Source organism: Carlito syrichta, unplaced genomic scaffold, assembly GCF_000164805.1.
Source record: "Carlito syrichta isolate Samal-C Ts95f unplaced genomic scaffold, Tarsius_syrichta-2.0.1 Scaffold301572, whole genome shotgun sequence".
NCBI classification, from domain to species: domain Eukaryota; kingdom Metazoa; phylum Chordata; class Mammalia; order Primates; family Tarsiidae; genus Carlito; species Carlito syrichta.
In genome coordinates, this window is record NW_007245668.1 from 204,163 (window position 1) to 230,150 (window position 25,988).

The 25,988-nt window shown below is 33.5% G+C and overlaps 1 protein-coding gene across 2 annotated transcripts in view; it reads left to right on the top strand.

Moving 5' to 3' along the window:
* The window catches only part of HDAC9 (histone deacetylase 9), a 512,743-nt gene that overhangs the window by 178,429 nt on the left and 308,326 nt on the right, over positions 1 to 25,988 (top strand). The gene's annotated exons all lie outside the window — the stretch shown is intronic.

Consider the following 25,988-nt stretch of genomic DNA (forward strand, 5'->3'; position numbering starts at 1 on the left):
ATCTAATACCATTAAAAATAATAAATCCAACAATAATGACATTAAACTATTTACATCAGCAATTATCAAATAGCTAGCACACGTAAAATTTGTTGCATTTCCTTTTTCCAGTGTGACCTTTTTCATTATATGTTATCATCTTTGGTTTTAAATTAAAATGTCAACTTCCAAATATAAAACTTTATATAAATAGATGTCAGTTTCTCAGCTTAAAAAAAGGATTTTTAAAAAGCTCAACATAATCCCTTGAATATAACAAGCACTCAATAAATATTAAAATTAATACTTTTCCAATGATCATAATATTATTATGTCAATTACTGTGAGATTCTGAAGTACAGGTATAAAGTCAGAATACATAAACTTAAAGAGAAAATAGTGATTAAATGATCTCCCCTCATATGGTAACAATTGTAATACTAGTGTGAAGAGCAAGGAGCCGGACTCAGGGAAAGGGAGCCTGACACATGTACCAAGCACATCACATCGTGTGGGCCATGAAGTGCCTTTCTCCTCTTCTGATCTGTTTTAGCAACACTTACCAGCCGGTGCTTCATAATGCGTAACTGTGTATTTGGGTCAATCAGTTCAATGTACATTTTTTATATTCTTTGATTCACTTAATCTAAACTTTAGTAACTTGAATTTAATGATGAAATGGTGAAGTGATCATTTCCCCAGAGCAGAATTCCTCAATGGTTTGTAAAAGAAACGCTTCTTGACAAGTTAAAGTTACTCTAAGTCACATCAGTGTTGCATTAGAGTGTTAAGAAATCTGGAGCAAAGCTATAATTATTGACTATTACAGAATGAATTATCATTCCATAATGCTGTAAGTTTGATAATTTGGTCAGAATTCTGGAAATAGCATTAATGCTAGTCATAATTTCCTGAAATTTGCCTTTGGACTATAAAATTACAAGACTAACTCAATACCAGAAATCCTGAATTAAGAAAGGAGGCAATTAAATAATGGTTTTATAGTGTACATCTGATTTCTGAAGAGTTATATAAAGTGACTGTTTTAATAAAAAGCATCAATTTAAGGTTAGAAAACCTTTCTTCAGAAAAATAGTTTTTGCCAAGGGTTGGAATAAATAACCATTAAATTTCCTCTTCTGTCAACAAAAAGAGGCCTTCCTGTTGGTAAAGGTGGTTGTTGTAGACTGCCGCTTTTTGTAGGTCTGAGAAGGATAGTCTTTAAGAAATTTTTATATTGTTTAATGCTCCTCTTTTCCAAAGGATGTTAAAAGAATTCAGGCACTCGACATTTGTTAAAACCTAGTACTTATATTATTTTTAATTTAGCATTTGTGTTTTTTTTTAATTGAAGCATACAATTGTAAATAGTATTATGTATAAAATATGAATGCAGTAGGTATAAAATATGGGTTTACAATGATAAAGAATTCCAGTCTACAGTTATAACCGATTCTAGCCAGGAATTTGGAGACAAAAGTGAAGAAATTTGAGGCTAGCACTCCCTTTATTGTTGATCATTCTTCCGTCTTTGTTTTAAGATGGAAGTGTAGGAGGTCAAAGATTTAGATAAATGAAAATGATTATAAGAATGTGACTTTTCAGTCTAGCTAAGAAAATATCTATTTAGACCTAAAAATCTTTCTATCTCATTGTTGCGTCTCATTGTGTAATAGCATCTTTGAAGCTTATTAACTATGTTTAAACAACAACACAACTTTCAAGGATCGTTTTGATTTACAAAATTACTTTTAGTTTTAACTATTACAGACACACAATGTACTGATTATTGTTGCAAATACTTTGTATCTATTAGCTCATTTAGTCCTCACAGTAGCCTGATGAGAGAGGTATTATTATCATCCCATTGCACAGATGAGAACACTGAGGCACAGAGGAGTCAAGGTCACCCAGTTAGCAACAGTCTAGCTCTGATTCGAACCCAGGCACTCTCAACCTTTACCATTGGACTATGTTTGGGCAACAATTCTTTTTATGCATTCAGTATACTTACTTCTGATTTATGCAACTGTTACTACTTCTCTCTTTATCGCTCCCTCTCTCCTTGTTAGCATTTGCCAAACTGTTTTGAATGAATTATCTCTTTTTAATCACTGCTATAAAGTGCAAGATGAGGACTTTTTTTTTTTCTAATTCACAGGTGAGGGTTCTAATTCTTGCATACAATATGCTCAAACATTTTTACACATGAATGTTTGTGGGTTTCTTTTTTTCTAACCAGAGTGAGGCCTGGGAGGGAATGAAACAGTGACTGCACTTAGTTAATATTTGGAGGGAAGAAAGGAGAAAGAATTTCAACTAGGTCATAGCTCCCCTTCATTCCCCAGGCAAAGTGAAGAGTCCAATTTCTAATCTGTCAGGATGCTGCTCTCTTTTAGAGACTTTAAATTTATCAAGGATGTGCTTGATAATAATTTTGGCCTAAAATTGTCTGTATAAAATGTTATGGAAGGAAATAATATGTACATTTGTTGAGTGCTAGACCTCCTAGGTGGTTTTCTTATTGAACAGTATAAAAAAAATCCTCTTGCCTTGAGAGAATCTTCGATCCTGACCACACGCTCAGAGGTTCTGATTCTATTATCCTGACAGGAAGCTTAATAATCTACATTTTTCAAACCTTTTGAAGAATCTGATTCAAAAATAGTTTCTGGAGATGGCCAGGTACCCTAAACCACTTCCTGAAATATCACTTGATTTTTTAATAAAAAGCCTTACCTTAGATCTTTGGATTTTCTGATTGATAGTTTTCAAAATATACTGTCTCATATTTCTTGTGTATTGTTCTGTTTCTTCTGCATTTTAGCTTAATGATAAACTATTCTCACTCTATTTACTGTAATTCAGTAATTTTCAGAATATTCATGACACTGCACAGCCATCGCTACTATCTAATTTCAGGACTTTTTTTTTATCAACCCCAAATCAAAAAGAAAATCCTGTACTAAATAGCAGTCATTCACCATTTCTACCTCCCCTCCAATGCCTAGCAACCACTAATCTACTTTATGCTTTTAAGAATTTGCCCATTTTGCATATTTCATACAGATGAAATCATATATTATGTGGCCTTTTGTGCCTGTCTTCTTTCCTGATGCTTCACATGTTCATGATTACCCAAACCATATGTCAGTACTTCATTCCTTCTTATGGCTGAGTATTATTCCGTCGTATGGATATGCTACATTTTGTTTATTCATATTCATCATTTAATAGGCACAGGTTGTGTTTACTTTTGTCTATTATGAATAATGCTGTTTGGAGTATTGACGTACAAGTATTTTGTTAGCATATGTCCTCAATCATCTTGGATATATATGTGAAATTTCCAGTCATATGGTAACTCAGTTTGACTTTTTGAGGGACTGCCAAACTGTATTCCACATAGCTGAACTATTTTACTTTCTCACTAGCAATTTGTCTGGATTCCAGTTCCTCCACATCGTCTCCAACACTTATTATTTCCTAATGGGCGTGCAGTGCTATCATTGTTGCTTTGCTTTTTATTTCACTAATGACTAATGCTAAGCATCTTTTCACTTGCTTATTGGCTATACAAATATCTTCTTTGAAACAACTGTTCAAGTTCTTTGCCTTTTTTAAATTGAATTGTTTGTCTTTTTGTTGTTGAATTTTAAGTGCTTTTAAATATGTTCCTGATCTTAGACCCTTATCTATTTGAGGTATATGAGTTGCAAATATTTTCTCCTATTCTGTGGGTTTTCCTTTCATTTTCTTAATAGTGTTCTTTGATGCACAAATATTTTAAATTTTGTTATTGTCCAATTTATCTATTTTTCCTTTTATTTGTGCTTTTGATGTCATACTTAAGACACTGTAGCCTAATCCTATGTTTCTCCTTATAGTTTTAGCATTTACTTTCAGGTCTTTAATCAAGTCTGTGTGAGACACATTGTCTTTAAAATAATATTATTCTGTACATTTGAGATAGTTTTAAAGAGATACAAGCTCATGATTACTGAACTTCATTTTTACATGCATTATCTACATTTTTTTTTTTTTTTTGGTTACCAGCTGATTTTGTTCTTGCTTTTGTGACATTCCTGTGGCTGACTTATAACTTTCTAGCTTTTAACACTGCTTTTTTTCTTCCCCAAAACTCACTGAAATGTTACAGTCTTGATGTTTATTATGAATTTTCTCTGGTGCTGTTTAAAAACTAAATCAGTTATTTTTCTTCATGAAATATCGTTTTAAAATCCCACCCTGGTTGCTTGGCACTTGAGCTTTACATTGAATGATCATGCCTTTGCTTTGATCTTTGTCCCTCTGTTGACAGAATTTCTGGAAAGACTGCTAGATTTGCACTGTCTAAACTAGTAGCCACATATTGCTATTGAGCATGGAAAATATGGCAGTTGAGAATTGAAATACAACCTAAGTGCAAAGTACACACCAGATTTCAGACATATATTAGTATTTCATTATGAATTATGTGTATTGATTACATATTGAAACAATAATGCTTTCAATATATTGGGTCATATAACATTATTAAAATTAATTTTACCTATTTTAAAAAATTTTAATATGGATATTAGAAAATGTAGGGTTACATATGACTTGCATTTGTGGCTCACATATTTTTACTTATGTGTTTATATTTATGTTTCTGCTTTAGATCATCTTCATCTCACTTTATATTTTGTTAATTGGTAGCTCTCATAACATCATTTTCAATATAGGTGACTATAAAACCTGAATAGATAAATTTTTGCTCTTGCCAGTACCTTTCTGTTGCTCTTAATTAGTCTGACATAGAGTTGTAAAATGTTATAATTAGAAGAGATCTGAGGTATCTCTTTAGGGTTTTTAAGGTTTTAGGTTTAAAAGTTCTCCATTACCCTATTATAGACAGCTAAAAGTCTATCAAATGTTTTATTATCGATATTAGTAGTAAAACAACTCACTTCTTTCTGCATTCTCATCTCAAAGTTCGTAAATGTGTACGTAATATGTGCTGGTTTTTCCTGATCTTTTTTGTCAATGAAACCGCCATTTAGACACTAGGATAGATTATCATGAATTCATCTTTCTCTTTTATAGAAGCAGTAGATTCTCTTTATGAATACAAACCATCAGATCTCTTCGCTTTTCCTTTCTGCTTTCTCCAGTCACTACTCTAATGAATATAAAACAAGATCATGTTTTTTATCATTGCAATAGACACCCTGCACCTCAGCGTTATATTTAGACCAATTCAACTAACTTATTCTTCAATGCCAATACCATTTTCGCATTCTCTGTGGCACAACTTAGAGTATTTCATTCCTAATTCTTGCATCTGAATTTCTCTTTCTTCAGATATACAGTCTTCATAATTCAGTCTTTTTACTCTGACCAATCTAACGTCATCACTTACTGTACACAGCAAATTTCCAAGCTGGACCTCCAGTTGACCGGAGTTTCATCAAATTTCTGTTTCTACATAGAAAGATTTAAACTTACCTTTCCAAACCCTGTCTACTTTCCTCCTTATGCCACCTCTGATTTCTCAAACTCTCCAACTTGGAGTCAGTTTCATGCAATTTACCGTAAGTTCAGCTTTAGTTTTCATCTGTGTGGCATTATGTCTTTGTGCCTTTGGAAATCAGGGAAGATGTATTGTGTACATTATTATTCCTAGGATCACCCAGGGAACCTGTGAAGTGCTCAATTAAACTTCATTTTAATGTTTTTTGTTTTACTTTTCTATTATTCAGATGTAAATGTATAAAGGTCATTTCCTTCCATATTATGATTGCATTCTCACTTTTGTTTTCTATGGGAAATGCAGAATCATTTTTTACTTGATGAACTACTTTTTGTACTGAGTGTCCTCATTAGTCATATTTTTCTTTAACCTGGATTTAATAAAAATAGTCCCTGTTTAACTTTCATTTTCAGCCAGTGGTAAATGGACATTCTTTCTTGATGAATTTTTTATCTTATATTACTCATAAATGAATTAAATTTTTGTAGATTATATTTATACATAAATCATTGATTATTACTTCCATTGTAACACTTGGCACACATTTTTAGATAACAATACAGCATACCCAGTAATTTTCATGACCTCTTGATAGTACTAATGTTTCTATTTTCATGTATTTTAAGGATAATTTTTGAAAGTGGGACTTGGAAGGGAGACAAAATGACTCATATTCACTTTTCTTAGAGAGTGAATCAACCTCATCTTTATGCATAGTCAAAGAAAACTATTTCTGAACATGAACTCTGATGTGTTGTTTTGACTATGTATGCATCAAGCCTTGAACAGTATCATTTCACATTGTCTGAGATCCATGCATGGAACTCCCTCAAGGTGTAACCACCTAGTGGTCCTACAGCAGTACTGATTCTACAGCTGGACCGCAGGAGTTTCAACTCACACTTCTTCACCCACTAGCAACTTCATGTGGAGCAGATTAATTAATTCTGCCATGTCTCAGTTCACTCACTTATTAAATGCAATCAAAATTTATACATTTTTGTTGGGGTGTTGTGAGCTTTAAAACAGCTTGTTCAAATAACATGAGTGCTAGCGTGATGGGTACACAGAAAAATTAGCAACTGATAATAATACTGTTATTAATAACACCAAATAAGATCTCCTTGGAACTTTAGTAGCACTGTTCTTTTTGGTAGAAACTGGCCTCATACTCAATTTCACTTTTTAATAATAACTTTCTCTGGAACCGTGCTTCTCAACCTTTTTCATGTCCTGGCACTCATAGAATATGGCAATACACAGCCCAAGTCACAGCAGAAGACTGTTCAGGCCAATCCTCCCTCCAAGAGTTGAGAACAGTCTAGAAATGATTCAACTGCAGCCCTTTCACAACTTATGGAAAGTACCTAGGTTGGAATGCTCTTTGGGAAACCCAGTGAGTACATTACTCCTTTTCTACCTCTCCACTATCTTTCCTTCAACCTCCTTTTGCCTCCAATAAAAAGAATCTCTGATTGTTTTTTCATCAGATTTCAACTAAGATGATTCATCAACTTTAAACGAACCCTAGGTATGAATGATCAACATGCTCATCATTCCAAATGATGTGTTAAGAGTATGTAGTGATCAGAGAGGATCTTCAGTCTTCAGCTAAGCTTTGTCTCTGCCCAGATCTCCTCTAACATTAATTCCTACTCTCAGCACCAAAGCCATCAATCTGAAAGCAAAATTCAAAAAATTGACATTGCTAGTAGCAAACAAGGGATTATCTTGTCACATTTGCATTGGACTGTGCCTTTCTTTTTCTTTCTCTTTTCTTCTTTTTTTTTTTTTTTGTCATCTTTAGCAGTGTGAGTCTGTATGTGGACTCTTTCTTTGAAATCAGCACAAAATAAAAAATGCTAAGATTTTCTGTGTCTTTGCTTTTTTTTTTTTTTTTTGAGTCAGAGTCTCATTCTGTATCCCAGGCTGGAGTACAGTGGCACACTCATGACCACCGCAGCCTTGACCTGCTGGGCTCAGGCAATCCTTCCACCTCAGTCTTCCAAGTAGCTGGAACTACAGGTGCGCACTACCATGCCCCCCTAATTTTTTGGGTTTTTTTGGATGGATTGTAGAGACGAGGTCTTACCAAGTTACCCAGGTTGGTCTCAAACCCTTGGCCTCAGGCAATCTTCTTGCCTCGCCCTCCCAAAGTGCTGGGCTTACAGGCTTGAGCCACCACCCCTGTCCTGTCTTTGCTTTTTAACAAACGCTCTGAGAATTTTTTTCTACTGTCTCTATTTAGGTGAATGCTAGCAAAACTTAGAATGAGAAATTCTGCAATGATTTTTTTATCTTAAGTAATTTGGCTTCCTGATGTTTTAGTTCTTCTCTCTATTACCTTCATTTAACATGATAACATTAAGTCTACTTTACTCTCTATTTTTAGCACTATTTCAGCCATGAAAGTGGTGCTATCAAATCCCTCATAAAAAAATTTATGCTTGTGAATTAAAGTACACTTAATGTTTAGTTTTCAGGTGAATATTTTACATGGTTTTATTTTTGTTTTATTATTTGAACTAACAAACCTGTAAAAATATCCAACTTGGTTCTTTTAAAAATTTTCTTTACCCCATACAAATCTTAAGTGTCTCTCTATATTTTATACCTTTTTGTATAAAATAATAAATTGGTTAATTGTATCTCAATATAACATTCATATGGATTCAGGGATTCAAAAATATCTAATTTCTAATGTGTTGGGGGTTTTTTGTTGTTGTTTTTGTTTTTCCCAAGCTAGGTTGTATTCACATGAGATTTTTCTTTGGTTACACACCACTTCCTAAATCTTAGTGATTTTTTAATCTACTTTTTGAGCTATAATTTACCTACAAACTCTATGCAATATATACATATAGTTTAATGAACATTGACAAATATATACATCACAGTCTATATAGAAAATATTTAGATCACTCCAGAAAATTCCCTCCTGGCTCCTTTTTCAAGGTCTCAACCCAATCTCCACCCAGCCTCAGGCAACTATTGATCTGTTTTCTGACACTATACATTATTTTTTATGAGTCAGAATTTCATTTAAGTGAATCATATTTTAAAAGTCTGATATTTTCAACCTGATTCTTTTTTTTTTTCTGTCAGAAAATACTTCTGAGATAAATCCATTTGTATTTTAGTAATATGATTTTTTTTTTTTTTTTGAGTTGGAGTCTCACTCTGTCACCCAGGATGGAGTGCAGTGTTATGATTATTGTTCACTGAAGTGTCAAATTCCTGAACTCAAGCAATTATCCAGCCGCAGCCTCCCAAGTAGTTGAGACTACAGGAGTGTACCACCATGCCCAGCTAATTTTTTAAATTTTTTGTAGTGAAAGGGGCCTTGCTATGTTGCCCAGGCTGGTCTTGAGCCCCCAGCCTGAAGCAATCCTTTCTCCTTGGCCTCCTAATCTGTTGGAATTATAGCCACTACACCCAGTCATGATTTAAATTTTATTGCCTTTATTTATAAATTTTCCAAAAACATTTTCTTATTTTGGTAGGTTTGTTTGGCAGTGAGTTGTTTTTTTTTTTTTTTTTCTTTCACTTGTCTACTTTTTTTTGTTTTTGGTTTTTTTTTGAGTTGGAGTCTCACTCTGTTGCCCAGACTGGAGTGCAGTGGCCGCTCCCCGCCACCGCAGCCTCGGCTTGCTGGGCTCCAGCGATCCCTCCGCCTCAGCCTTCCGAGTAGCCGGAATTACAGGCACGCGCTACCATGACCTGCTGATTTTTTGATTTATTGTAGAGATGAGGTCTCGCTGCCCAGGAGGGTCTCGAATCCGCGGGCTCAGGCAATCCACTCACCTCAGCCTCTCAAAGGCGCGGGATTACAGGCTGAGCCACCGAGCCTGGCTGATTTTTTTTTTTTTTTTTTGCTGAATAGTGTTATCTTGTATGGATATGCCACAATTTATTTATGTACTTATCTATTGGTGGAAACGTGGGTTCTTTCCAGGTATGGATAATTATTCATAAAGCTACTATGACTATTTTATACAAGTGTTTGTAGACATTTGTTTTTACTTCTTTTGGGTAATTACCTAGAAGTGGAATTGATGAGTTGTATGATAAGTGTGCATTTAACTTCATAAGAAACTGCCACATTATTTTTGATTGGTTATTGTTTTACATTCTCAACAATGTATTAGTTTTTATTACTCTACATTCTTGTCAGTTGATATTGTCAATTTTTTTTTACCTGTATGCATCCTAATGACTGCATAGTAGAATGTCCTTGTGGTTTTTATTTGTGTTTTCCTGATGTCTGATGATGTTGAACATCTTTTCTTGTGATTCTGGCCACTGGAATGTCCTCTTTGGTAAATTGTCAATTCATCTATATTTCTCACTTTCTAATTGATACGTCTGTCTTTTAATTGTTGATTGTCATAGTAACATATACTTTGGTTACATTGTATTTCTAGAAATGTATGTTACAAATATTTTTATCTCACTTGTAGCTGATCTTACATTTTGAAGAACAGAATTTTTAAACACTAACACTGATGTGTCCCATTCCATCAATTTTTTCCCTATGTTTAGTGCTTTACTTGTTCTAAGAATGACTTGTTTCTATGTTTTCTTTTTTCCAATTTAGTTTTTACATTCAAGGCAAAGAGCAATTTTAAGTTAATTTTTAATATGATGTGAAGATGGATTGAGGTTCATTATCTTACAGGGATACCTAAATTTTTCAACACCAGTTTTTGAAAAGATTATCCTTGTTTCTTCGAATTATTCTGGCGCCTTTGTTAGAAATCAATTGAATATGTATATGTCAGCAAATTTCTGAACTCTTTATGTTATTCAGTTGGCCTTTATCTCTAACTTTACACCGATACTAGAGAATCTTGATTACTGTTGCTGTATAGTAAACCTTAAAATCAGATAGTATATTTTTTTCTGCTATATATAAATTTTTGTTATTACTGTTTTTCAACAACTTGATTATGATGGGCTTTAATGTCACTTTCTTTGTGTTTGTGCTTCTCTGGTTCACTGATCTTCTTATATCAGTGGATTTGTGCATTTTAAAATTTTAGAAAAACGTCAGGTGTCATTTCTTCTAAGATTTTTTTCTGCCTATTATTTTCTGTCTTTTTATGTTGGGGCTTCAATCACACGTAGCATACTGCCTGATATTATCACATAGATCTATAAGTTTTCTTACTTTTTAAAATTCTCTTTTATTCATGTTATTTTAGTTTATATATTTTCTATTGCCATACACATCTTTTCTTCCTGGTAGGCAAACTTGTTAATCACATCCAATAAAATTTTAAGATACTATGTTTTTTACATTTAGACATTTTATTTTGTTCTTTTTTATAGTTCCTATTTATCTCTACTATATATTCATGTTCTTTAAATGCTTGAGCATATTTATAATATTTTTTAAAAGTTTTTTTCTTCCAATTCTGTCTGTCAATTTGGGGGTCTGCTACTAATGCTTAATTTTCCTTTTGACTGTGACTTGTGTTTTCACATAATGTCTCCCATTAATGTCTAGTAAGTTTTCATTAGATGCTAGGCAATTTAAATTTGTTGTCTTTCTTTAAAAAATAATAGTCACTTGAAATTTTGGGGGCATGTTTTTAGTTTTGTCTTGGCAAGTCTATAATAGCCTTTTCTCTCAACATGGGCTCTCTCTTATTCACTAATTTGTCAGTTTTCTGGGCTTCTGCTGAATACCAGGAATGCTTACAGGAATAGAGGACTCCAGGGAGTAGTCAGTCTTAGCCTAGGGCCCTGGGGCAGGAATAAAGATGGAGAGGAAGGATGAAATTCAGTAAAGATCTGAAGAGTTAAATCCAATATTTTAGAGGTGGGGGAGGATTGGGGAAAGAGTGGTTTCAACTCATTCTTAGGCCTGTCATCACTTTAGAAGCTGTGCATTTACTGGGTCCTGCAAAGTCAGTTCTTGAGTGTGGCTTGGCTATTTTCTCTTAGGCTGTGAATTTATTGGATTTGGTCCTGTTTACATTGAAATATTAATTTTAAAGGCAGATATGAGGGAATAAGCATTAGCAACTATACACACACACTCTCACACATACGCACATATTCAAACTGAATAGGCATTTTTATCAAATGTTTTGGAAGAACTTTGACATCCTACAATTATATGAAATAAACCAAGTGAAAACATTAACACCACCTAGTTTTCAGAATTGTTTAAATCTCAGTTTAAAGAATTGATTTTTCTTTCTCTTTTCTGCCTCCCCCCTCCTTTTCGCCCTCCTTTCTTCCCTCCCTCCCTGCCTGTCTTCCTTCCTTCCTTCCTTCCTCTTTCCATTACAATGAACTCCCATAAATTGGGACTATTTTTTGTAAGTAGTGGTTATACTAGATTAGATCATGGTCTGTTAATTTGACTCTTTCATGTAGTAAAAAAAAGTAAACCTGATATAATATTTTAATTCTAATATGAAAAGCATGCACTATTTATAACCTCTAAATGCTGGCTATCATAAATGTAATTTTTATTTTTTAAAAATGAGTATCATTCACATTTTGTATATTATGTTATATATTTAATGTTTCAGTTTAAACAGATAGGTCATGGTCTGCAGTGATTGATAAAAATGAGTAGCAACTACTAGTCTGAGAATTTTTCTAGAAACATGAAGTTATAGATATGTTTAAATTATGTTTTCTTGAACAAAAGCCTAGAAGTACAGTGGCAAACAGAGAAAATAAGCTATTGGGTAAGACATTGTGTGGGGACTGGCTAGGAGAGATTTCTCAAAAGATTCCAAAAGGTTTCAAGCCTTTTAAAAATGTTTCTCTTAATCTTTAGTTGAGTAATGGGGAGGGAAGAGATAAAAGTGTTGGAAAGTGAACAGTAGATTTTATTTTAACTTTAATTCAGAAGTATTGAAGTTTTTATTTTATTTGGTATATAAACATGACTTAAAGTAACCAGAGTATTAGCTTAAAGTGTTGGTGAGCCTTTGGGGAAGAGGTTAGGAGGTGTCATTTTCATCCTCTTTACTTACTGTGGACTCTTAGATGGCCCCTAAAGTGAATTAGGAAGTTCTCAAACATTTGTGATTAAACTTCAGACCCAAAGAGGTTATGTGGATAAGCAACTTCTGATTCTTGAATGGTGTGTTGATACTGTATATTTTTTTAATGGTGACACTTTTCCTTGACTAGGATAAAAGATTTACTGTTACAGTTTGTGTGTGGCCAGGCAGTGGCATATGGAAAAGCTGTTTCCTGCTATTTAATTTAATTAGCCCAATCACGTGCCAGCCTTCGGGCATGTCACTCTGGGCCTCTGAGGCTCTTTGTCTATCAAAGAGATGGACAATAACTTGGCTTTGTTTGGTTGCTTGGGATGCTATAGATAAAACCACTGAAATTCTGACTGTTTATTTAAGCAAATCTCTACATTTTTACCATTTGGCTTTGATTTTGTTTTACAAAAAAAAAAAATGACATTTTGGCCTTGGGGAAGTGGAAAAGAAGTATTGAGTACATGAAGAAGAGTGTTGCTCTCCATGGTTTAATAAAGGATTGAGAATATCATCATTTTATGATCAAGAAATTTTAGTTTGCTACTGTTTGGATGGGAGATACTCAGGACAATTATCATTGCATCATTTTAGCCTTAGCTTAGCTGACAGACTATCATTTTAATTCAAGCCTCCTTCTTTGTTTCATGTATATATTTCTGTATGATTTTTTTTTCATCTTACCAAATCTCCAAATCATTCTGTGAATTCATTGTTGAATAAAAATATATTTTGGTTGTTTTTGGGGGTGAGGATATTCTAGTTTTGTCTCATTTTCAATAAAAAGATGATGATTAATATATTTAATCCCTTTGGGAATTGTTCCCAATAACTTAGCCTTTCTTTTAAGGCCAAAAGTATGTTTTTTTCTTTTATAATCAATATGTTCAAATTTTAAAAATTCTCTTTCGTGATATTTAAGTTATTTTTATAGTTATAAGAGTTTTAAAACTTTAAAATTAGTGAAGAACTCTTATAGTGAAATAGAAGATTTAGAAATATACACTACAACTTCAGGAACTTGAATTTCCGTGAGGACCTTTTCCTATATTTCCAGCAGAACTAATAGCAACGTCCAAGTTACTTGTCCAAGGTGATAAATGTATTTGAAACTCCAGAATTTAAAACTAGTTGTCCCAGACTTGAAGTTCTTAATTATAGACACATGCACAATCTAGAACTTTAGGATTAACCATGGACTTAAAGAGAAAGTTCGATTACATCACACTGAGCTTCAAGTTTGTGTGTGCTACTGTTGTGGGTGCCAAAGGACCTACACTGAGTAAATGACAATCTGTCTTAAAGGAAAATGTCCTTTGTCTCAAGCTAAGAGTACCCTTGTTTCTCAATAAATTGGGATTTTTTTAAAAAAGCGAATTATCTATTTACTTTGATAGATTTTCAAGTAAGGTCCTTACCTCTGATTGCATTTTTTACTTTAGACAAAAAGGTTAAATTGCTAACGAAAAGGAAATTATAACCTAAAAATGTAAATTATCTTAACACAATTTTATAACGTAATTTGCATTCTTAATATAGACAATTAAAATGACCATGTAATATGGCTGCCACATGCAAAATGTAAGTCTTATTTACAGACCTGTGATATCCACATGAATTCTGCATTTTGTTTATGGCCAAGTTAGCTATCAACAACAAAGTGAACATTGTGCTTTTTAACTACTAATGCTTTTATCTTTAATTCTTCATTGTAATTGTATTTCCATCTTCATTGTTTCTATATTCAGATTTGTTATTCTATTTTATACTTCTTTATATAGCATTAATTTAGTTTTATTTTCCTTTGCATGTATGTTTAGAGTGTTATTTTTCTGATGGTATACACACATACCCCACATATTGATTTTCAAATAAAGTAGTATTCATTCAAGAAAATTCATTTTGCTGGTAGCTATTTAAGATTGTTTTTATTTTTATATTGGGAAATGCCCATACTAGCTAATTAAAATATACTTATGGCAGAAATACATTTTTTTTAAAAATCTTTTTTAGGATTGATATATTGTTGAAAATGTTATAAAGTGTAATAAGGCTGAAGTTTGGAATTAAATTAATCATAAGGTGACAGTTAGTTCCAAAATAGATATCCCATTAAGATTTTTTTAAAAGTAGGAGTATTTTTTGTTAACTGAAAGGAAGACCCTGGAATATAGTTATTAAACTAGTACCACCTTATTTTTGCTAGAAAATGTATCTTCTTGAGAAATTCTAATTTTTTTTACAACAAAATGATTAACCATTGCAAAATAGCTGCGGAATTTCAAATAGATATTTATAAATGTCAAGTGGTGTCAAAAGAATTCTTGTAATCAAAATTACAAAGTAATTTGGCTTGCAGTAAGCATTAATCCAAGTTTTATTTTATATACATTTATGAATATATCTATTATGTGTATAAGTTGACCAATGGCTCTCATCTATTCACTTTTTAGTTATGATTCAGCCAACTAAGGATATATAGTTAAAATTAATTCAATAAATATATACTGATCAACTGTTCTGTGCCTGGGATTTATGCAAGGGACTGAGGAGACAGCCATAGAATGCCAAGATAAATGAGGTAGTCATTATGGCCTTCCAAATGTATAGACTCTTAAAGAAAAAGACAGGTAAACAAATGATGAAAATACAGTGTCCTGTGTGCCACCATGGTTAAATAAAAAGATATATATATATATTAAAATATATATATAAAACACAAAATCTATCAGTCTAAGTTGCCAAGCAGTGATCAAAACCTACATTGTATACATGTTCTTCCCCTTAAACACTGCTACCTCTAAGCAGAACCCAGAGTTCAGCCAAAAGTTTGACATCTTGTCTCTGGTTCTCCTAAAACCTGAAAACAGGAAGGATTTTTACATTCCCGCACTACAGTTGCATGTTCTCAGTCGTCCACTGGGTTGCTCTAAGGAATAGCTTCTACTGATAATGATAATATTGTAGTTTATTTTTTGTTTGTTTTATGACAATAGAAAATAATTATTGAGGAGCTTATCTATTTCTTGCAGGAATATTGAGTGAGCTGTTGTATTTTTTCACTTATTAAAATGGAAAGTTAATGCAGACAGAACCCAATTTTTCCATTGTTTTATTTCAGTTCTGTTTGTTACAAGCTTGATATAGCAAAATTTGAGATATTGAGTTCTCCATGTGTAATTTATATGAATATGCTTTTATTTTTGGAACGATTTTTAATTTTCAAGTTTTATTTACTCTAAATTAAGAGTAAAACTAACTCACGAGGAGCAGAAAATAATTTTTGATAATTGTGTTGACAACTAAAAATATTTTATCAAAACTAGCATAAGTTATTAAAAAGGTTTTGATGAACACACTAACTGATACCTTGTAGATGAGTTAAAAGCATCTTTTGATGAACTGTGTCTTTTTAATCATGATTTTTCTCTGAGTAAGATACCCGATTTTAAAACAATACATCTCCTAATTTTAAACATAAGACCAAGGTCCTAAAAGTTAATATATAGATTGGTTATTCTTCAATGTCTTGGGAACCTTATTTTCTACCCTAAAGGAAGTTGGTTTATGAAGTAGACACACATGCATGAGCGTACATGTGTACAATATACATATATACAAGAAATGCCAACAAATGTATACACATTTTAAATATGACGTTCACTCAAAAGATGGCATTATTCAAATGAATGCTAGTGTCAACATGCGACAGGCAGGACAGTCAAAGAAAATGGCAGAAGCACGGTTGATTGAACATTATTCTACACCCCATAATTGAATTGAACCATAATTCAATTCAACTTTGAGAAGTAATACATAGATAACATCTCTTAAAATGTGTATTCATTTTTGGCACCCTGTGTATTTATTTGTGTATATATATTTATGAATAAATTTTTCTCTTTGCACACGTTATCTGGTGATATCATGGGAAATTTCCCCCAGTTTTCTAGCTGTTCATATAATCATTTCTCATTTCTCTTGATTTTAACATTTGAATGAAAATGGTTTCTTCCATAAGTTGTTCCTCTCTGTTCAGTTTTATGTGGTTTTCTTTTCCTTGTTGCTGATCCTCCTTAAGCTACTACCCTTTTTTTGTTGTTAAATGAAGTATGATTGAATCTCTCTTTGAAGATAATTTACGGAGGAGAAATGTCCTTCATCCTCACTGTGGCTTACCACAACCTGTAGAATGGTTAGCTGTAGTACACTAAAATAAAACGATACTGGCAAATAGCAATTCCGCAGCTACAAAACCTAATGATGCTTTGCTGGAAAGCCCACACAATGCAGCATCATTACGCACTATGCCAGACCTTCAATTTTGTGTCTAACTCTACTAACCCCTTTTCCACTCACCTGAGGAGGCAGTATACCCAACCAGGCTGGCCTGTAAGATGGAAAAGTGAGCATCAGTAGAATCCGTTTTTCTTGGTTTTGGCCATCTGTAGGATTTTTAGGTGCTCTTTGCCTCCTTTTTCACATTTATGATTTCAACATGTTAATCTTGACTTCCTTTGAAAGGCTATACTTGGCTCACACACACCGACACATAAAGATAATATATATTCACAGCTTTATTGACAGCTATGAGGCAGACAGACCAATATTGAATGACCATCTTAATTTTAAATTTTATCTTGTCTTCTTTTATGTTCATGTGATTTTCTTCAAAAACTTAACTAATAAAAAACAAACAACTTGTTGAATGTTTAAGAAAATGTCAAGTGAATGCTGATTTACTATTTTTGAACCAGAATTGGTAAATAGATTTCCTCCTAAATGGAGATGGAAGAAACATTCTATGCTGTCAGGGTTTTTCATTCCTCAAGAGTGAAAATAACCCAACTAAATTAGTCATATAGCTGGGTGTGGTAGTGCGCTCCTGTAGTTCCGACTACTTGGAAGGTTGCGGCAGGAGGATCGCTGGAGTCCAGCAAGTCAAAGCTGGGGTGGCCATGAGCATGGCACTGTACTCCAGCCTGGGTGACTGAGTGAGACTCCAACTCAAAAAATAAAATAAAATAAAATAAAATAAAATAAAATAAAATAAAATAAAATAAAATAAAATAAATAAACTACTCATAACATATATGCCAAAATGGAGTGTGCCAATGTTTAAAATTTGAACACTATTAAAAATAGTATAGAGTGACAAAATTGTATGACTGGCAATGATGTTAGAAAATGACAACAGTGATAACAATAAGAGGGAGTATGGACTGAGAGCTAATTAATAGTCAAACACAGTGCCTGGTAATTCATGTATATAATTTAATCATCATCTCTTGTCTGCCAGTGAAGAAGTGGATACTTCAAAGTGGTGAAGCAGTGGCCTGAAGTCAAACATCCAAAGTACGGTGGAACTCAGATCCCATCCCCTGTCCACATCCAGGGAGGTTGAGAGATTGGCTTGGAGTCTCAGTCATTTCACCGGGATACTGTAACAGACACTGAGGTCCAACTCGTGGAGTATTAAATTTAGCATCAAAATACAATGCCAGGCTCGGTGGCTCAGCCTGTAATCCCGCGCCTTTGGGAGGCTGAGGTGAGTGGATTGCCTGAGCCTGCGAGTTCGAGATCTGCCTGGGCAGCGAGACCTCATCTCTACAATTACTCAAAAAATCAGCCGGGCGTGGTAGCGCATGCCTGTAGTTCCGGCTACTCGGAAGGCTGAGGCGGAAGGATCGCCGGAGCCCAGCAGGTCGAGGCTGCGGTGGCCGGGAGCGGCCACTGTACTCCAGTCTGGGTGACAGAGTGAGACTCCAACTCAAAAAAAAAATAAATAAATAAAAACAGTGCTTTCAGCTTCAAATCAGGAAACCATTTGCTACTAAGCTAAATTTTCAAACAAGTCTACTTCGCATTTCCCCAGATTATTTTGATGAGAATGTGCTAGTACTTATACAAAACAAAGGCAAAGGTGGAAAATGAACAGTCAGGAAGTCATTATATGAATGGCTTCACAATTGTGGCCCTGCTTCTTTCTTTCATATTAAATATATTCTGTAACATTTTTAATTATTCTACTTAACTCTGTTTTATCAGTCTTATATCTTGTGGTCATATCTTAGAGGATTTCATTTATGAAATTCTCAACTTTTCAATGCTTACTTTTCATACTTGATGTGGAATCCACTTAATGTATTAATTTTTTAAAATTAGGATATGTGTTATTCTCTTTGCATTTTAATATATAAAACAAATCCCATAAATTTATATACATAGCTTGGCATAAATTCTTTACAGTTGGCTGAAGTCTGTTTAGCCTGCCCAGTGGAGTCTTCAGTTTTAACTCCGTCTTCCAACATTTGTAGGAAAGTTTTTGCTCTCTTCTATTGATAGTTATAGTAAACCACTATGCTTAAATGATCAATTGGTCTCTTCTCTCTTTTATGTATAGAAGTCCCCATAAAATATTTCAACTATGTAAATATCAATTTTTAATTTAATTGCTTACTACACATCAGAATGTGCAGGGCATTGTTTTAAATGTTGGGAATGATCCTACCTGGCTCCACTGATCTTATAACCTAGTAAGAAGATAAATCACATGCATAAATAATTATTAGATAAAAGATGTTAAGTACCACATAATAGGCACAGATATAGTAGTGCTTTGAGAGTTCATATTTTTATAACTGTTAAAGGTTAAAGTTTCCATATACCCTGTAATTTAATAAAAATAGAAATAGTAAACATTTGTGCTTTCTGATCTCACAGAAATTCATAATGTAGCTTTGTTAATGTTATTTCTGTATATACACATTTCCTAGGTAAATATATTGTTCCAGGCAGGCAATAAGCTGTTCAATACATAAGCTAGTAAGTAGTACAACTGATTTAAGTAAACATAATTTAAATGATAGTAATACTCAATTCACTGGTCATGCTTGTTCTTTTTATATATTTTTTTCTTGCAAAATCACAAACTAGTTTACTATTCTTGAAACAACAGCTCTTTAAAGGTATATGACCTAATTTACATAGATGGTTTTGTTATAATTGATTAATAAAACTCTCATTGATGAGAAATATATTCTATATTGAAGTAAATAACACCAGTGTTATTCAAAATTAGTCTAGTGGATTTTTTATTCTTTCATTTACTATAATTCTAGGCATTTTTTGTAGATTTAATGCAGAATTATTTTGGCAACATAGTCAATATTCAGGTATCTTTGATATTCACTATGGAATAAATCATTTGGGTATATAGACAACAGATCCAAGAGGTGACCTCAAGGACCTTAAGGTTAATTAATGGACTAGGCTATCCTGACTCAAAATGAAAAGGAATTCAGGAAAGGAAGGAGATGGGTTTCATGGCTAGTTACATGGACATATTTTATTATTTTTTTTCTCACAAGAGAGACATTTTTCTTCATTGTATGTTAATGTGTGACTTCTTGTAATGCATATTGTTTTAGTCTTTACCCAATAAATTTTCCACTTTATCTAGTATAAAGTATGGCTTGGTATCCTTTTTACTTTATAGAGTTTGTCTGTAATGTAATGTGTGGAATGGTGAGGGGACTATCAGATTTCCCTTTATAAGCTAACTAGAAACATAGAAACCCCACAAACAGCCTGTATAATTTGAAAATTGAACAAAAATGACTACGTATATATGAGCTTATATATGTATGTTTATACCCATACACACATTATCGAGAATACTATTTTTCTAGGCTTCATTTTATTTTACCCCATTATTAATTCTCTTAGTTTGTTTTCAAAAAGATAAATAAAAAATAGAATTTCAAAAGCAACACCACAAAGTATCGTATTCTCAGAGGGCAAGAAATAGGGGAGAGAAAATGGTGTTGTACAAATCTATGTGTTTGTTCAGTCTACTTTCAGTTTGATTAGTGATACAAGGAATGCTTTTCTACACATCTAAATAATGGATGTTACAGTTTTGCTGTATTTTATACAACTTTATGAATATTGTGTTATGTAAAAAAGATGATTTGCTTAACTCCAATTCCAGTCACATTTTTCAACCAACTCTTTTAGAAATATTCTCCCATATACCCTGTATTTTGCTGATAAAAGTTGACTCATGAAAGGTTTCTTGTTTATTATCTCTAATAGTTTTCCTTCCCTTATTTTGATATTGAATTCACTGGATTCACTTCTAGGTGGCACTTTTTTTTTCCTGTTTACTTCTTTATAAATCTTCTTTCAATACACAATGACCAACCCCGCATGTCCTTTTAAATAGGAAATAATTGGTTAGACAACTAGATCCTACTGCTTCTTTGGAAAAAAACTAGAAGAAGCACACATTCAAGGGAAATGTCTTTTAGTTTATCTTTAAATTGGAGCAGGGCAGAGGTCACTAGCTAAAAGGAAGTCAAAATGACAAGGACCCTAACGGTTGCAGAGAAAGGTTAAGACAAGTAAATATCTTTCCATGAAACACTTGGACTGTTGTGAGCTACCTGGCACAAACCATTTTCCATTAAAATAAATTAAAACGTCACTGACTAGAAAAAGCAAGGGAAAGGTAGTTTAACTTAATGTAAGTTTCAATTATAGTCTATTTTGTAAGTGATTTAATTTTATTGCTCCTAAACCTGCATTCTGTCACATAAATTAAAATCTTTGTGAACTATATTTTTAATTTAGCTGTCCCCACGTGGGGACAGCTAAATTAAAAATATAGTTCACAAAGATTTACATTGAGGAATTACTTATAAATATAAACACCATTAGTACATAGAAATGGATTGCTTGAGACAGCCTAACCTCAGGAAAGAAATCCTTCTTTTGGGTTTTTGAGAATTTTCTAAACATTGTAATAAACTTCAAATGAATACATTTTTTCCCCTCTTTCACTGTAGAGTAAATAATTAGTTTAAACTAAGATATGAGAGGCAGAGAGAGATTTCAGGTTTTTTGAGCTCCATTGCAATTTTTAAAATTCAGAAATGCCCATTGGTTTTTCTAGTAGGGCATGGCTGAAAAACAATGTCACATGGGTCAGTGGTAATTGTCGCAAAGGATATAAATGATCCGAGTGGAATGATTTAAAGGCAAAGAGGAGAAAAAAATTGTAACCAAAGGATCTCATCAGGAATGTTTTAAAAATGTATTGAGATTTCTTTTAACCAAGAGAGTTCTCTTAAACAGATGGTGGCTAATATTCCTGGAGATTTTTACAGGGTAAAGCTTGTGTGGGTTTATGGTTTTACAGCGATGTTGTTTCCAGCTAGTTTTGTGCAACTATGGTAGCAACAAGGACTAGTGCTTAGCATGATGGATTTATGGTCCATGTTGTGCTTATGGTCACTGGAAGCACTGGCAACCTACTTTTCCTTTGATTTAAACAGGATATCATTGGTTTGGTTGGTGGTTCATTTCTTCTGTGGCTACGGTTGGTTTAAAATAAGCAGTTTTGATGTACTTCTCAACTATAGCTATCTAGGTAGAGGGAATTATCCAAACTGTCCAAATTTTATTAAGAAAAAGAGTCATGTTCTTGCATATATCTCTAAGGAAGAATAGAGATCCCATTATGATGTATATAAGATATTCTTCCATGGATAATTTTATACCTTAAGTCAAGATTTACTGACATGAAACAGTGGTGTTTTACCAGAATGGCCCAAGAATCCTTGAGAAAGTCATAGAGACAATGACTGTAGAATGAGGCACGGTCTTTGGTAGGCCATCCTGCTGGTTCAGTTCCAGACAGCACACTGCTCCCTGTTTCTCAATCCTTTTTGCAAGAGCTTCCCTATCTGGGAGCTTTCTACTTATATTTTACATTCCTGAATTAGCGAGTGAACTTGAGTAACCAAAGTGAAGAAATGCTACTAGCAATAATATGCCAAGATGTATGCATAGACTGCAGTGTGCATTTATGAAACTCACATTTTTGTAAACCATATTGCTTATAGACTGTATGATAGGAGTAGTAGACCATCTTGGTTTTGTTTTAGCAGAAGCTGGTATCTTTAAACTTTGACTCTCTTTTATAGATTGATGCTGAAAAGATGTCTGTGAGCATAACTTTTTTAGCCAGCCCATCTCTTGTAGGACAATTCCCTTCAGACATTTCTTTACTCTTGGGAGGATTCTGTGTCCATGTTCCTGTTCCTGACTTAGAGCTCTTTTTGTGTTCTTGCTGCCATTGTGAAAATGAAAGGTATCCCCTCTTCCTATTTTCACCATGATCAAATTGCTAAAATACCACTCATTCAAAAAAAAAAAATGTAGCTATGGTATTTATTGTGCCCTAATTTCTTCCTAGTGAAGAGACAACTATAATTATTTTGAGAGAAAATACTCTCTGAAGTTGAACAAAAATTGGGTAAAGTAACTAATTTTACAAACAAGACATAGAGCATATAAGTAGTACATTTCAGCATTTTGCCATATTTCCTATTTAAAAGATAAGGTTGATAATACAGCTGTTTACTGCTTTTTGGGGAATTTACCTCTTCTTACTCAGAGATGAAGGTATATTTCTGTGTGATATTATACCATGTGATTATAGTTTTCCAGAAAGGAATTTTAGGGAGAACAAAAAGAAATCACCAACATTATCAGACATTTGCCTAATGCATATTTGTTTCTGAATGACTCCTGTGAAATTCTCATGTCTTGGAGAATTCTGAGGAAAACGTTAATTTTATTTGCTTGCAATATTTACACATGCATAGAAAGTCTTTTCTTAGCTGTGGAATGAGACCAATATAATTAATGATAAAGTGTCTGAAGCAGTGCATTCAAGAGATAGGAGCCATGGTAAACCACTGAGATCAATTTGTGCACTGAAACTCATTTTCTGCATGAGAGGGTTACCTTTTGCTTCCTCATAAAAATAAATTCCCTGCAATTTAAGTATTAGCCTAGTATTAAATGTCCCAATTAATGCTGACAGAAGATGATCCAGAAGTCTGAATGTCTGTTTTACCAAAACTTTTCTAATAGGTTTGTGGATCACTTTGTATTACTCTTTCTGATCTTCTATTCATTTTAGTACCAGAGTAGAGAGGGACTTTAGTGAGCAGTATAAAACTAAATTATATGTTGATTTTTCCATGGGCTATTAATGTCTTGTTACTGTGAGATGGAAAGGGTTGCGTTGCGGTTTCTGGCTTGGTAGTATTTGGCTTGTAGGTAAAAGGGAAGAAAACATGCACCACCTTTAACATGAATGCTGACCTCCAACTGCACTTTAACATAAATTCCTTTCAGTTATTTCCAAATTTATCTCAGATGAGTATGTTAATGGATTCTCCATTCCACTCTGTGTGTGATAAATGGTAGTCCTTTAGAATGGATAGTGATCAAAATAAAATTAGCATCCAATGTGTGTGATTTTTCCCCACTACCTAGAATTCAAGTTAACATAGTGTATAGTGGTCAAAGGCCAAACCATCAGGATTGACAATATGGGGTCATTCATGTTGATCCCGTAATTGGGATCACATGATCTGGACATACCAGAGAAGCCCCTAAAGAGTGTGAACAAAACTGAAAACTTTGTGTAACACAACATAAGGGGAGAAGGGTGGAGTCTGTAGTGAGCACATCCTGTGTCTGAGACCTGGCTTGACCAATTTACTTGTACTGTGACCTCTTAAACTCCAAGTCTCAAGTTCCTCATCTATGAGAAAGAGTTAATAATACCTATCTCTCTTGGCAAGTGGTGAGTATGTTTTAGAAAAGACAGCATATTTCAAGTCCACTCACAGAGTTGGTACTCAGTGTGGTAACCGCAGAAACATCACTTTCTTAAGAACACCCAAAAAGAAATCAGCTGGATGACTTGAGAATTTTTCAAATTGTGTTTTTAAAACATCAGTCCAGAGACATGTTCTCTGGTCTGATGAGCTTTGGAAACTTTGCACTCTATGTAAGCCTTTTGGGGACATGCAAAATACTTTAGCAATTTAGTGGCTCTGGGAAATCCAGCAACAAAGCAACTCATCTGCCGTATTTAAATTGACATTTAAACAAATGAAGATACTTTTAAAATGTTACTTTTCTTTCTTTTTTTTTTTTTTTTTTTGAGTTGGAGTCTCACTCTGTCGCCCAGACTTGAGTGCAGTGGCCACTCCCGGCCACTGCAGCCTTGACCTGCTGGGCTCCGGCGATCCTTCCGCCTCAGCCTTCCGAGTAGCTGGAATTGCAGGTGTGCGCTACCACATCCGGCTAATTTTTTGATTTTTATTGTAGAGATGAGGTCTCGCCTGCCCAGGTGGGTCTCAAACCCGCGGGCTCAGGCAATCCACTCACCTCAGCCTCCCATTTTCTATAGAACAAACTTTTTGAAGCACTGACCTAGGACATTGATAATAAGCTTTTAACGCCTCACATCTTCATCTTCAAGCAGCAAAACTGAAGGGAAGTGTAACCTATAACAAATTGTCTTTCCTTTTTTGTGGAGTATGGGAGAAAGAAGATTTGGGTCTAAGTTGGTTTATCTTAAGCCAAGTTTGACATTACTTGTTAATCCCTCTTCAGTGAGACTTTATGGATCACAGTAAACTAATGGAGATCTGGTTAGTATATACTATTTTCTCAGCATTATGAGGCTAAGTTTGCTTGTCTGCTGTCCTTTTATATAAATAAGGCACTTAAAGCACCCAGAGCTGACAATGTGGTGTCTTTTACCAGCAACTTATTACCCTACCTATTTATACTTTATGTTAAAAAAAGAAAGTGCATTGTTTGGGCACTGGCAAATAATGATTTTTTTTTTTGAACTCTATTGTAGGAGAAAAAATCCTACATTATGGTCAGATGTCTGCAGTAAAATAGTGACATTCAGTAGCTGGTGATACAAAAAAATACATCTTTCATGTGATAAGTATACTATACTGTTATGTAGACTATGCTAAATTTTTTTGCTTTTTAATTTTTTTATTGTGATACAATTTACATAACACAAAAACTTATTGTACCTCATAAATATGTACAATTATGTGTCTATTTAAAGTAAGCTAAACTTCGGGGAAAAAAAGAAGCAAATTTATTTCTAAGTAGTACCTGAGAATGAAAACTAGATCAACTTAGATATTATTAAAGCTCTGAGACCCATAGGAAACAATAACTTGAAATAAGGTCACTTTTTAAAAGGAGAGACAACGAAACCAAACAAAAATGTCATTATTTTTATTTTTCTATTGAGTCCATTGCAACATTTTCTAATATTTATTAGAATTATGAGCTACATTTATTAAAACTAAAGACATTCTTTGATTATTAGATATAGAAGATATCCGTGAAGGGGGAAATAGATTAAAGATAAGACATGTAATTGAATTATTGAGAAAACATAATATTGTTTTTATTTTAAGAAGGTCAATATTTTTTTAAGATGTATTTCTTTCAACTAAATCTCAATATTAGGGAAAAATGACATAATTTATTTTTAAAGAGGAAAATAAAAAAGTTCTCCTCACAATAGAGAAGAGAGGGAAGGAGAGAGAATAGATGCTTCTAGTCTAACAGCA